Source organism: Scyliorhinus torazame, chromosome 20, assembly GCF_047496885.1.
Source record: "Scyliorhinus torazame isolate Kashiwa2021f chromosome 20, sScyTor2.1, whole genome shotgun sequence".
NCBI classification, from domain to species: Eukaryota; Metazoa; Chordata; class Chondrichthyes; order Carcharhiniformes; family Scyliorhinidae; genus Scyliorhinus; species Scyliorhinus torazame.
Window position 1 is genome coordinate 101043533 of NC_092726.1, and position 15735 is coordinate 101059267.

Sequence of the window (15735 nt, forward strand, 5' to 3'; positions counted from 1 at the left end):
ACCAGGTTTATTCAACCGCTCCTCATACCTAATGCCCTCCCTAACCAGGCAACATTCTGGTAAATCTCTTCTGCACCCTCTCTAAAGCCTCCACATCCTTCTGGTAGTGTGGCGACCAGAATTGAACACTATCTCCATGTGTGGCCTAACTAAGGTTCTGTGTAGCTGCAACATGACTTGCCAATTCTTCTACTCAATGCCCCGGCCAATGAAGGCAAGTATGCCGTCTGCCTTCTTGACTACCTTCTCCACCTGTATTGCCCCTTTCAGTGACCTGTGGACCTGTACTCCTAGATCTCTCTGACTTTCAATACTCTTGAGCGTTCTACCATTCACTGTATATTCCCTACCTGCATTAGACCTTCCAAAATGCATTACCTCACATTTGTCCGGATTGAACTCCATCTGCCTTCTCTCCGCCCAAGTCTCCAAACAATCTAAGTCCTGCTGCATCCTCTGACAGTCCTCATCGCTATCCGCAATTCCACCAACCTTTGTGTCGTCTGACAACTTACGAATCAGACCAGTTACATTTTCCTCCAAATCATTTATATATACTACAAACAGCAAAGGTCCCAGCACTGATCCCTGTGGAACACCACTGGTCACAGCCTTCCAATTAGAAAAACATCCTTCCATTGCTAGTCTCTGCCTTCTATTTCCTAGCCAGTTATGTACCCACTTTGCTAGCTCATCCCTGATCCCGTGTGACTTCACCTTTTGTACTCGTCTACCATGAGGGACCTTGTCAAAGGCCTTACTGAAGTCCATATAGACAACATCCACTGCCCTACCTGCATCAATCATCTTGGAGATCTCCTCGAAAAACTCGATCAAGTTAGTGAGACACGACCTCCCCTTTACAATACCATGCTGCCTCTCACTATTACGTCCATTTGCTTCCAAATGGGAGTAGATCCTGTCTCGAAGAATTCTCTCCAGTAATTTCCCTACCACTGAAGTAAGGCTCACCGGCCTGTATTTCCCTGGATTATCCTTGCTACCTTTCTTAAGCAGCCGAACAACATTGGCTATTCTCCAGTCCTCCGGGACATCACCTGAATACAGTGAGGATCCACAGTTTTCTGTCAAGGCCTCAGCAATTTCCCCTCCAGCCTCCTTAAGTATTCTGGGGTAGATCCCATCAGGCCCTGGGGACTTATCTACCTTAATATTTTTTAAGACACCCAACACCTCGTCTCTTTGGATCTCAATGTGACCCAGGCTACCTACACACCCTTCTCCAGACTCAGACACAACATCAACCAATTCCTTCTCTTTGGTGAATACTGATGCAAAGTACTCATTTAGTGCCACGCCCATTTCCTCTGGCTTCGCACATAGATTCCCTTGCCTATCCTTCAGTGGGCCAACCCTTCCCCTGGCTACCCTCTTGCTTTTTATATACGTGTAAAAAGCCTTGGAATTTTCCTTAACCCTATTTGCCAATGACTTTTCGTGACCCCTTCGATCCCTCATGACTCCTTGCTTAAGTTCCTTCCTACTTTCCTTATATTCCACACAGGCTTCGTCTGTTCCCAACATTTTAGCCCTGACAAATGCCTCCTTTTTCTTTTTGACGAGGCCTACAATATCTCTCGTTATCCAAGGTTCCCCAAATTTGCCGTATTTATCCTTCTTCCTCACAGGAACATGCCGGTCCTGAATTCCTTTCAACTGACACTTGAAAGCCTCCCACATGTCAGTTGTTGATTTGCCCTCAAACATCCGCCCCCAATCTAGGTTCTTCAGTTCCCGCCTAATATTGTTATAATTAGCTTTCCCCCAATTTAGCACATTCATCTAGGACCACTCTTATCCTTGTCCACCAGCACTTTAAAACGTGCTGAATTGTGGTCACTGTTCACAAAATGCTGAAACTTCTACCATTCCTAAGTCCCGAGAAAAAAAAAGAAAAACGTAACAAATATGACTAGATATGAACTAAAATGTTAAGATTTGACATTAACGTTAAATATATATGTGTATCGGAATGCACCCTTAGCTTGTTCGTGATGTATGTTCCGGCAGTTAAGATGGGTAATTCCAGAACAGCTACCAGCCAGAATCCCAGTCAGTCAGAGGCATTTTTCTTCTCCTTGTTAGCTGAAGGATCGTCCTGTGACCTTTGGATTGTGGTGTCAAATCAGCCTTGCTTCATGCAAAGCTGAGGGTCTTTGCCTAAAAATTACAAGGGATGGCTTGATGGCGATTGGTCTTCTTTCTGTGTCACTCACAGACTAATCAACACACTAGCACACGGGTCAGTTCTGCAGAATCGTTTCACTCATTTCTCAGTGTATTCTGTAAGGGGTATCTTGCAGGCAGAGTCTGTCTTATTTCATCTTGGATTATTTCCACTCTGAGATGGAATTCTACATGTGATGGATTTCTCAAAAACTGCTGGGATGTGACATACAGCTTCCATTGTCCATTCAACGACAGCAGATCAAAGGTCAACCTTTTTCACTCGATCGAACTTCATACTGGTTCTACACGCTCTTTATTTCTCTTTCTCTCTGACCTGCTCTCTTTGTCCTTTTATCTCTCAACAGTTTCTCTATTTGTTTCTCAATCCTCTGTCCATACATATATTTTCACTCGATCCTATTATCTCTCTTTTGTCTTTTCTTCGATCTATTTTGTCCTCCGCCCAGTCAGATTGCATCTCATTCCCCGGTCAAAGTTTTCCTCCTGCAGAATGCCCCTCGACCAGATTCCTCCCACAACAGTGATTCCCCAAACAAAATTTCTCCTCCATCAGATTTCCCCCATGCCACCCAACCCCCCCCCCCCACACACACATACAGACATCACTCCAACCCCACACGCTTTCTTTAACTTCTCCCTAATCTATTCCACAACTTAATTAATTTTTCTCTACTCTCCTTATCTTACTCACCCCTAATTGCCCCGATCTCCACAACATCCTCTCGCCCCCAATTTCCACTCCTCTAAATCACACTTGCCCCACCTCTAACTCCAACTGTCCTCTACTAAATAACTCAATCACCTACCACCTCTCACGCACACTAGCTCTGACTGTCCAACACCCTAAATCCCTCCAGCACCCCATGTTCCATCAAACCCCACCCCTAAATCTCTTTAACACCCCGTAACTCCCTCTGACAGCCCATAAATCCCTCGGAAACGCCCTTCACCCGATTCCTGCGGTATTCTCACGCCCTCCTCACACTCTAACTTCACTTTACGTCTAAATCTCACGCCTCATCCAATTACCCCTATCCCTCACAGGCCCTAGAATTTACCCTCTGCTTTAAACGCCCCTTCTAATTCAAATTGCCCCCAACCTCATGGACTCTTACCACCCTCGCCTCTAACCCCAATTCCCACGCACCTCCCGACAGACGATCCTAAGACACTCTAACTTCCATTTCCTTTAACTCTAACTACATCTATAATTTGCACTCTCCCTCTCAAAGTTATTTTTCTCATACTCCACTTTACTCTCGCACCCCTCCATTTAACTCCCTCACACCCATAAAATCACGCTTGCTCTCACTCTGTAAGAACATCCTAATCTGCCCCTTCAAACTAACTCTCTCTGTGAACAGCCCCTACCCTGAATAACTCCCTTTCCCTGTGAATAGCCCGAACTCTGACTCATTCCCACTCCCTATGAACAGTATCTACCCTGATTTATACACCTCGCTGTGTTCAGCTCCTCCCCTGACTAATTCCCCTCGCTGTGTTAAGAACGTCCCCTGACTAATTCCCCACGCTGTGTTCAGAACCTCCTCTGATTAATTCCCCTCCCTGTGAACAGCCCCTTCCTGACTAATTCCCCTCGCGGTGAACAGCACATACCCTGAATAATTCCCCTCGCTGTGAACAGCACCTACCCTGAATAATTCCCCTCCCTGTGAACAGCCCCTTACCTGACTAATTCCCCTCCCTGTGAACAGCACCTACACTGACTAATTCCCCTCCCTGTGAACACCCTACAAGACTAATTCCTCATCCCCGTGAGCAGCCCCTACCCTGTCTAATTCTCCTCCCCGTGAACAGCCTCTACACTGACTAATTCCCCCTACCTGTGAACAGCACATACCTGACTAATTCCCCTCCCTGTGAACAGGCCCTACCCTGACTAATTCCTCTCCCTGTGAACAGCTCCTACCCTGTCTAATTCCCCTCCCTGTGAACAACCCCTACACTGACTAATTCCCCTCCCTGTGAACAGCACCTGCCCTAACTAATTCCCCTAGCTGTGAACAGCCCCTACCCTGACGAATTCCGCCAGCTGCGAACAGCACATACCTGACTAATTCCCCTCACTGTGAACAGCCCCTACCCTGATTAATTCCCCCTCGCTGTCAACAGCCCCAACCCTGACTAACTCCCTCTCCATGTGAACAGCCGGAACTCTAACAAATTCCCACTCCCTGTGAACAGTCTCTACCCTGATTTATATCCCTCGCTGTGTTCAGCACATTCCCTGACGAATTCCCCTCCCTGTGAACAGCCCCTACCCTGACTAATTCCCCTGTCTGTGAACAACACATACCCTGACTAATTCCCCTCGCAGTGAACAGCCCCTACACTGACTAATTCCCCTCCCTGTGAACAGCCCCTACCTGACTAATTCCCCTCCCTGTGAACAGTCTCTACCCTGATTTATTCCCCTCGCTGTGTTCAGCACATCCCCTGACGAATTCCCTCCCTGTGAATAGCCCCTACCCTGACTAATTCCCCTCTCTGTGAACAACACATACCCTGACTAATTCCCCTCGCAGTGAACAGCCCCTACCCTGGCTAATTCACCTCCCTGTGAACAACCCCTACCTGACTAATTCCCCTCCATATGAACAGCCCCTACACTGACTAATTCCCCTCCCTGTGAACAGCCCCTTCCTGACTAATTCCCCTCGCGGTGAACAGCACATACCCTGAATAATTCCCCTCGCTGTGAACAGCACCTACCCTGAATAATTCCCCTCCCTGTGAACAGCCCCTTACCTGACTAATTCCCCTCCCTGTGAACAGCACCTACACTGACTAATTCCCCTCCCTGTGAACACCCTACAAGACTAATTCCTCATCCCCGTGAGCAGCCCCTACCCTGTCTAATTCTCCTCCCCGTGAACAGCCTCTACACTGACTAATTCCCCCTACCTGTGAACAGCACATTCCTGACTAATTCCCCTCCCTGTGAACAGGCCCTACCCTGACTAATTCCTCTCCCTGTGAACAGCTCCTACCCTGTCTAATTCCCCTCCCTGTGAACAACCCCTACACTGACTAATTCCCCTCCCTGTGAACAGCACCTGCCCTAACTAATTCCCCTAGCTGTGAACAGCCCCTACCCTGACGAATTCCGCCAGCTGCGAACAGCACATACCTGACTAATTCCCCTCACTGTGAACAGCCCCTACCCTGATTAATTCCCCCTCGCTGTCAACAGCCCCAACCCTGACTAACTCCCTCTCCATGTGAACAGCCGGAACTCTAACAAATTCCCACTCCCTGTGAACAGTCTCTACCCTGATTTATATCCCTCGCTGTGTTCAGCACATTCCCTGACGAATTCCCCTCCCTGTGAACAGCCCCTACCCTGACTAATTCCCCTGTCTGTGAACAACACATACCCTGACTAATTCCCCTCGCAGTGAACAGCCCCTACACTGACTAATTCCCCTCCCTGTGAACAGCCCCTACCTGACTAATTCCCCTCCCTGTGAACAGTCTCTACCCTGATTTATTCCCCTCGCTGTGTTCAGCACATCCCCTGACGAATTCCCTCCCTGTGAATAGCCCCTACCCTGACTAATTCCCCTCTCTGTGAACAACACATACCCTGACTAATTCCCCTCGCAGTGAACAGCCCCTACCCTGGCTAATTCACCTCCCTGTGAACAACCCCTACCTGACTAATTCCCCTCCATATGAACAGCCCCTACACTGACTAATTCTCCCTCCCTGTGAACAGCCCCTACCGGACTAATTCCCCTCCCTGTGAACAGCACATACCCTGACTTATTCCCCTCGCAGTGAACAACACCTACCCTGACTAATTCCCCTTCCTGTGAACAGCCCCTACCTGACTAATTCCCCTCGCAGTGAACAGCACCTACCCTGACTAATTCCCCTCGTAGTGAACAGCACCGACCCTGACTAATTCACCTCGCTGTGAACAGCTCCTACACTGACTAATTCCCCTCGCTGTGAACAACTCCTACCTGATTAATTCCCCTCGCTGTGAACAGCCCCTACACTGACTAATTCCCCTCCCTGTGAACAGCCCCGACACTGACTAATTCCCCTCGCTGTGAACAGCTCCTATCTGACTAATTCCCCTCGCTGTGAACAGCCCCTACCTGACTAATTCCCCTCGTTTTGAACAGCACCTACCCTGACTAATTCCCCCTTCATGTGAACAGCCCCTACAAGACTAATTCCCCTCCCTGTGAACAGCACCTACCCTGACTAATTCTCCTCGCTGTGAACAGCCCCGACCCTGACTAATTCCCCTCCATGTGAACAGCACCTACCTGACTAATTCCCCTCCTTGTGAACAGCCCCTACCCTGTCTAATTCTCCTCCCTGTGAACAGCCCCTACCCTGACTAATTCCCCTCCCTGGGAACAGCCCCGACACTGACTAATTCTCCTCCCTGTGAACAGCTCCTACCCTGTCTAATTCTCCACCCTGTGAACAGCCCCTACCCTGACTAACTCCCTCTCCATGTGAACAGTCCATACCCTGACTAATCTCCCTCCCAGTGCATAGCCCCTACAATGACTAATCCCCCTCCCTGTGCACAGCCCCTACCCTGACCAGTTCCCCTCCCTGTGAAGAGCCCCTACCCTGAATAATTCCCCTTGCTGTGAACAGCACCTACCCTGACTAATTCCCCTCTCTGTGAACAGCACCTCCCCAGAATAATTCCCCTCCCTGTGAACAGTCCCTACACTGACTAATCCCCCCTCACTGAGAGCAGCCCCTACCCTGACTAATCCACCTCCCTATGAACAGCGCCTCCCCTCACTAATCCCCCTCCCTGTGAACAGTCCCTACACTGACTAGCTCCCTCTCCCTGTGAACAGACCCTACCCGGACTAATCCCCCCTCACTGTGAACAGCCCCTATTCTGAATAGTCCCCCCTCCCTGTGAACATTCCCTACCCTGACTAACTCCCTCTCCCTGCGAACAGTCTCTATCCTGACTAATTCCTTCGCTGTGAGCAGCACCTACCCTGACTAATGCGATTATCTGTGAACAGAACCTAACCTGACTAATTCGTCTCGCTGTGGACAACACCTACACTGTCGAGTTCACCTCGATGTTAACAGCACCAACACTGACTAATTCTCCTTCGCTGTGAACAGCACCTACTCTGATCATTTCGCCTCGCTGTGAACAACCCCTACCCTGACTAACTCCCTCTCCCTGTGAACAGTCTCTACCCTGACTAATTCCCCTCTCTGTGAACAGCAGCTACCCTGAATAATTCCCCTCCCTGTGAACAGCCCTAACCTGATTAATTCCCCCTCCCTGTCAACAGCCCAAACCCTGACTAACTCCCTCTCCATGTGAACAGCCCGAACTCTAACTAATTCCCACTCCCTGTGAACTGTCTCTACCCTGATTTATACCCCTCGCTGGGTTCAGCACATCCCCTGACGAATTCCCCTCCCTGTAAACAGCACCTCGCTTGACTGATTCCCCTCGCTTTGAACAGCCCCTCCCCTGACTAATTCCCCTCGATCTGAACAGCCCCTACCGTAACTAATTCCACTCCTTGTGAACAGACAATATCCTGACTACTCCCCCTCCCTGTGAACAGCCCCTCCCCTGACTAATTCCCCTCCCTGTGAACAGCCCCTACCTGACTAATTCCCCTCCCTGTGAACAGTCTCTACCCTGATTTATACCCCTCGCTGTGTTCAGCACATCCCCTGACGAATTCCCCTCCCTGTGAACAGCCCCTACCCTGATTTATACCCCTCGCTGTGTTCAGCACATCCCCTGACGAATTCCCCTCCCTGTGAACAGCCCCTACCCTGACTAATTCCCCTCTCTGTGAACAACACATACCCTGACTAATTCCCCTCCCTGTGAGCAGCCCCTACCTGAGGAATTCCCCTGCCTGTGAACAGTCTCTACCCTGATTTATTCCCCTCGCTGTGTTCAGCACATCCCCTGACTAATTCCCCTCTCTGTGAACAAAAAATACACTGACTAATTCCCCTCGCAGTGAACAGCCCCTACCCTGACTAATTCCCCTCCCTGTGAACAGCCCCTACCTGACTAATTCCCATCCCTGTGAACAGCACATACCCTGACTTATTCCCCTCGCAGTGAACAGCACCTACCTTGACTAATTCCCCTCCCTGTGAACAGCCCCTAGCTGACTAATTCCCCTCGCAGTGAACAGCACCTACCCTGACTAATTCCCCTCGCAGTGAACAGCACCGACCCTGACTAATTCCTCTCGCTGTGAACAGCCCCGACACTGACTAATTATCCTCCCTGTGAATAGCTCCTACCCTGTCTAATTCTCCTCCCTGTGAACAGCCCCGACCCTGACTAACTCCCTCTCCATGTGAACAGTCCCTACCCTGACTAATCTCAATCCCTGTGCATAGCCCCTACAATGACTAATCCCCCTCCCTGTGCATAGCCCCTACCCTGACTAATTCCCCTCCCTGTGAACAGCCTCTACCCTGACTAATTCCCCTCGCTGTGAACAGCACCTACCCTGACTAATTCCCCTCTCTGTGAACAGCACCTCCCCAGAATAATTCCCCTCCCTGTGAACAGTCCCTACACTGACTAATCCCCCCTCACTGTGAGCAGCCCCTACCCTGACTAATGCACCTCCCTGTGAACAGCGCCTCCCCTCACTAATCCCCCTCCCTGTGAACAGTCCCTACACTGACTAGCTCCCTCTCCCTGTGAGCAGACCCTACCCGGACTAATCCCCCTTCACTGTGAACAGCCCCTACTCTGAATAATCCCCCCTCCCTGTGAACAGCCCCTACCCTGACTAACTCCGCTCTCTGTGAACAGTCTCTACCCTGACTAATTCCCTCGCTGTGAGCAGCACCTACCCTGACTAATGCGATTATCTGTGAACAGAACCTAACCTGACTAATTCGTCTCGCTGTGGACAACACCTACACTGTCGAGTTCCCCTCGATGTTAACAACACCAACACTGACTAATTCCCTCTCCCTGTGAACAGTCTCTACCCTGACTAAGTCCCTCTCCCTGTGAACAGTCTCTACTCTGACTAACTCCCTCTCCCTGTGAACAGTATCTACCCGACTAATTCCCCTCTCTGTGAACAGCACCTACCCTGAATAATTCCCCTCCCTGTGAACAGCCCTAACCTGATTAATTCCCCCTCCCTGTCAACAGCCCAAACCCTGACTAACTCCCTCTCCATGTGAACAGCCCGAACTCTAACTAATTCCCACTCCCTGTGAACTGTCTCTACCCTGATTTATACCCCTCGCTGTGTTCAGCACATCCTCTGACGAATTCCCCTCCCTGTAAACAGCACCTCGCTTGACTAATTCCCCTCGCTGTGAACAGCCCCTCCCCTGACTAATTCCCCTCGCTGTGAACAGCCCCTACCGTGACTAATTCCACTCCTTGTGAACAGACCATATCCTGACTACTCCCCCTCCCTGTGAACAGCCCCTCCCCTGACTAATTCCACTCCCTGTGAACAGACCCTACCTTGACTAATTCCTTTCGATGTGAACAGCACCTCCCTGACTAATCCCCCCTGTCTGTGAACAGCCACTACCCTGACTAATTCCCCCTCCCTGTGCAGCCCCTACCCTGACTAATACACCATCCCTGTGAACAGCTCCTAACCTGACTAATCCTCCCTCCATTCGAACAGCCCCTACCCTGACTAACTCTCCCCTCCTTGTGAACAGCCTCTACCCTGACTAATTCCCCATCCCTGTGCGGCACTTAGCCTGACTAATCATCCCTCCTTTTGACAGCCCTACTCTGTCTACTCCCCCGTCCCAGTGAACAATTCCTAACCTGACTAATTCCCACTCCCTGTGAACAGCCTCTACCCTGACTAATTCCACTCCTTGTGAACAGTCCCTACCTTGACTAATTCCTTTCGATGTGAACAGCACCTCCCTGACATTCCCCGTCCCTGTGAACAGCCACTACCCTGAGTAATTCCCCCTCCCTGTGCAGCCCCTACCCTGAATAATTCCTCCTCCCTGTGAACAGTCCCTACACTGACTAATCCCCCCTCACTGTGAGCAGCCCGTACCCTGACTAATCCACCTCCCTGTGAACAGCGCCTCCCCTCACTAATTCCCCTCCCTGTGAATAGTCCCTACACTGACTAATCCCCCCTCATTGTGAGCAGCCCCTACCCTGACTAATCCACCTCCCTGTGAACAGCGCCTCCCCTCACTAACCCCCTCCGTGTGAACAGTCCCTACACTGACTAGCTCCCTCTCCCTGTGAACAGTCCCTACCCGGACTAATCCCCCCTCACTGTGAACAGTCCCTACTCTGAATAATCCCCCCTCCCTGTGAACAGCCCCTACCCTGACTAACTCCCTCGCCCTGTGAACAGTCTCTCCCCTGACTAATTCCCTCGCTGTGAGCAGCACCTACACTGACTAATGCGATTATCTGTGAACAGAACCTAACCTGACTAATTCGTCTCGCTGTGGACAACACCTACACTGTCGAGTTCCCCTCGATGTTAACAGCACCAACACTGACTAATTCCCCTTCGCTATGAACAGCACCTACTCTGATCATTTCGCCTCGCTGTGAACTACCCCTACCCTGACTAACTCCCTCTCCCTGTGAACAATCTCTACCCTGACTAACCCCCTCTCCTTGTGAACAGCCTCTACCCTGACTAATTCCCCTTCGCTGTGAACAGCACCTACTCTGATCATTTCCCCTCGCTGTGAACAACCCCTACCCTGACTAACACCCTCTCCCTGTGAACAACCCCTACCCTGACTAACTCCCTCTCCCTGTGAACAGCCCCTACCCTGACTAACTCCCTCTCCCTGTGAACTGTCTCTACCCTGACTAATTCCCTCGCTGTGAGCAGCACCTATCCTGACTAATACGATTCTCTGTGAACAGAACCTAACCTGACTAATTCCCCTCTCTGTGAAGAGCACCTACACTGTCTAATTCCTCTCGATGTGAACAATACCTACACTGTCTAATTCCCCTCGCTGTGAACAGTACCTACACTGTTTAATTCCTCTCGATTTGAACATTTCCCCTCTGTGAACAGCCCCTTCGCTGACTAATTGCACCTCCCAGTTCACTCTTCCTCACATGATGTATTCTCCTCTTCCTTTGAAAATTCTTGAACCTGACTAAATTACCCTCTCTGTTAGCAGCCCCACCCTTACCAATTCGCCCTCGATGTGACTTGTCCCTCACTGTTCAATGCATCTACCGGACTAATTGAACCTCTCTTTGAAATGCACCTGCACTGGTGCATGCCCCGTCCCTATGAATATGTGCTACACTACTGGATCCTCTATCCGAAAAAACAGCCCTTACACTCACTAATTCCCCCTTCATGTTAACAGCAGCTACACTGACTCACCCACACTACCTATGACCATCGCCTACCGTGACTATTTCAATCTAAAAAGCCCCAATCATGACCCCTCCCACTCCCTGTGATCAGCCCTTTCGTGAATAAGTGTGTTTCCCTGTGTCCCAAAACTGACTAATTCCGCTCCCTGTGAAAACCCCCAACCCAGACCCATGTCCGTGAACAGCCCTTCCATGACTAACTATGTTCTTTGTAAACAGCTCCCTTCTGACCAATTTCACTGTCCCTGTGAGCAGCCAAGGACTCATGTCCTTGTCCCTTTGAAGGGCTCTAGCCTGACTAATTTCCCACCCCTGTGAACAGCGTCTGCACTTACTGCCACTCACTGTAAAAAGTCCCTCCCATGACTAATTTCCCCTCCGTGTGGCCAGTCCTGATATTGACGAACTCCCCTCCCTTACGAACAGCCCATTTTATAACTAGTAGCCGTCCGAATGATCAGGACCTCCCCTGAATAATTTCCGCTCCACTTGAAGTGCCCCTCCCCTGACTAATTTCCCAGCCGTGTCAAGATTTCAACAATGACTAATCTACCCTCCATATGAACAGAGCCTCCTCTGACTTATATTCTCTAGATGTGGACACCGCCTACATGGTGTTACTGCACCTCCATGTGAAGAGAACCAGCTATGAATAAGTATATTACCTTGTATACCTTGCATGACTAATTGTCCTCGTTTTCAACAGTTCCTGCCATGAGTAATTCCGCATTCCAGTTTACATCCCATAAATTGACGTGTTCCCCTCTCCCGGTGAAAACCCTCTGTGTTCAGTTCTGGTCACCTCATTATAGGAAGGATGTGCAAGCATTGGAAACGGTGCAAAGGAGAATTACGAGGATGCTGCCTGTATTGGAGGCTAGGTCTCATGAGGAACGGTTGAGGGAGCTAGGGCTTTTCTCATTGGAGCGAAGGAGGATGAATCGTGACTCAATTGAGGTGTATAAGATGATGAAAGGGATATATAGACTGGACGTTCACGAAATTTTCCTCTGGTGGATGTAGCTTTTACAAGGGTGCATAACTATAAGCTTCATGGTGGAAGATATTGGAGGGATGTCAGATGTAGGTCCTTTACTCAGAGAGTGGTTGGGGCCTGGAACGCACTCCCAGCTATGGTAATGGAGTCGGATACTTTAGGAACATTTAAGCAGTTATTGGCTAGGCATATGGAGTGCACTAGAATGATTGGGGGTAGGTTGATTTGATCTTAGTTTCAGACTAGTTCGGCACAACATTGTGGGCCGAAAGGCCTGTACTGTGCTGTACAGTTCTATGTTCTATAATTAAATACCCCTCCCTATGACCAGCCGTACAATGACCAATTCGGCTTCCATGCGAACATGCTCCATTCACTGACTTCTACCCCTCTCCCTCTGAAACAACCTCTACCGTGACGAAATTCCCCTCCCTGTGAACGGCCTTACACTGACCAATTCGTACTTCATTTGAACAGCCCCCACCATGATTACTTACTCCTCACTGCGAACAGCCTCTACCAGAACTAATTACCCTTCTCTGACTACTGCCCCTTTCATGTGAATAGCCACTGACATAACACATTCCCCGTGCATATTGACAGCGCTTCAAAAGACAATTTCCCCTTCCAACATGAACAGCACAGACACCTACTCACTCAGACTTCTCTTGATATGCCCGGAACCTGAATAGCCCCCCTGCCTGGGAATATTCCCACCCTCACTAATTCTCCTGCCAGTGAACTGCCCCTCCCCTGAGTAATCCCCACTCTCTGTGATTGGACCCTTAACTGACCGATGCACGATCTCTGTTAAAACCCCCTACCGAAACTAATTATCACTCCCTGTGAACATTATGTCTCCCAACTAATCTCTCCTCCCTCTGATCAGCTCATAGACTGTCTCATTATACCTCCCTGTGAACATCCCAACCCTGACTAATGCCCGCTTCCTCTGAAAAGCCCCTAACTTGACTAATTCGCTACTTGTGTGAAGTCTGCACTCTATCTATTGCCCAGTTCCTCTATAAAACCCCTAACCTGTCTACTTCGCTCAGTTTAATCAGCCCCTATCGTGACCATGACCAAAACCCGGTTTACATCCCTAATCTCATTCCCCGTCCCTGTAACCAGCCCCTAACCTGACTTCTCCTCCGTCTCTGTGAACAGCGCCTCCCTCATCTACCCTCCCTGTGATCAGTCCCTAACCTGACTTCTCCTCCGTCACTGCGAAAAGCCACCTGCCTAATTTACGCTCCCTGTGACCAGTCCCTAACCTGATTTCATAGATTATCATAGAATTAACAGTGCAGAAGGAGGCCATTCGGCCAATCGAGTCTGCACCAGTTCTTGGAAAGAGAACCCTACCCAAGGTCAACACCTCCATCCTATCCCCATAACGCAGCAACCCCACCCAACACTAAGGGCAATTTTGGACACTAAGGGCAATTTATCATGGCTAATCCACCGAACCCGCACATCTTTGGACTGTGGGAGGTAACCGGAGCACTCGCAGGAAACCCACGCACACACGGGGAGGGTGTGCAGACTTCGCACAGACAGTGATCCGAGCCGGAATCGGACCTGGGACACTGGAGCGCAGAAACAAATTGTGCTAACCATAATGTCACCGGGCTGCCTTCCTCCGTCCCTGTGAACAGCCACTTCCCCAATTCACCCTCCCTGTGATCAGTCCCTCACCTGACAATTCCTCCGTGTCTGTGTAAAGTGCCTCCGCCGAAAGTCAAAAACCTGTACCTGACTAAATTCCCCTCCTTCTGAACAGCCCTACCATGTCCAATTCTCCCTCTATGTGGACTGCCCGTATCCTTCCGAATCTCCCCTCCCTGTGAACCGCCGCTAACCTGACTTATTCTCGTTTGATATGACCAGAAATTACACTGACTAATTGCACCATAATATGAACAGCACATACACTGACTCAGTCACCTCCTTGTGACCAGCCCCTAACCTGACAAATTCTCATTTCATGTGAAAGGCCCTAATCAAGACAAAATTGCCCCCCTGTGAAGAGCCACGACCCTGACTGAGAGTTCATAAGTTACAAGAACAGAATTAGGCCATTGGGCGCTTCGAGTCTGCTCCGCCATTCTACCATGGCTGATATGTTCCTCATGTGCTACCGACAATGTTACAGGCAAAGAGTTGGATTGTGTAATCAGCCAGAGCATCTGCTCCCTCGAACACATGACCTTGGAGTGGCAGCAGGAAATTCAACCTCCCGAGCCTGAACTCCCTCAATGTGATCATGGCTGATGCAATCCAGCCTGAACACCACCGCCGTGCCTCTTCTCCATAACCCTTCAACCCGTTACCAATCAACATCTGCCTAACGCTTCCAAAAATTTACGCTCTGCCCCTGCATCCACCGCACTCTGGGGTAGAATATTCCTTAGATTCACAACCCTTTGGGAGAAGTAGTTTTTTCTCAAATCTGTTTCAAATTTGCTACCTCGTCTTCGAAGATTTTGACCTCACGTTTTATAATGCCCCACAGGAGGAAACATCAGCTGCACGTCTACTTTATATATAACTTTTATCAGCTTGTATATCTCAATTAGTCATCCGCACATTCTTCTAAACTCTGGACAGTTTAGGTCAAAACTGTTCAATATCTCTCCCAGGAATCAATCTAGTGAACCTTCTCTGAGCTGCCTCTAACGCCACTACATCTTTCCTCAAATAAGGGACCTAAACTGTGCACAATACTCCAGGTGCGGTCTCACCAATGCTCATTATAGCTGCAACAATACTTCCTTGTCTTTATACTCAATTACCTTTGCTATAAATGCCAACATGCAATTTGCTTTCCTGATTATCTGCTGCACCTGCATGCTCGTTTACGAATCAACCCCATGCAGGAGGGAACGGCGCCAGGCCTAGATGTATTTCCGGCAGAATTCTGCAAGAAGTATAGAACATAGAACATAGAACAATACAGCGCAGTACAGGCCCTTCGGCCCACGATGTTGCAGCGAAACAAAAGCCATCTAACCTACACTATACCATTATCATCCATATGTTTATCCAATAAACTTTTAAATGCCCTCAATGTTGGCGAGTTCACTACTGTAGCAGTTAGGGCATTCCACGGCCTCACTACTCTTTGCGTAAAGAACCTACCTCTGACCTCTGT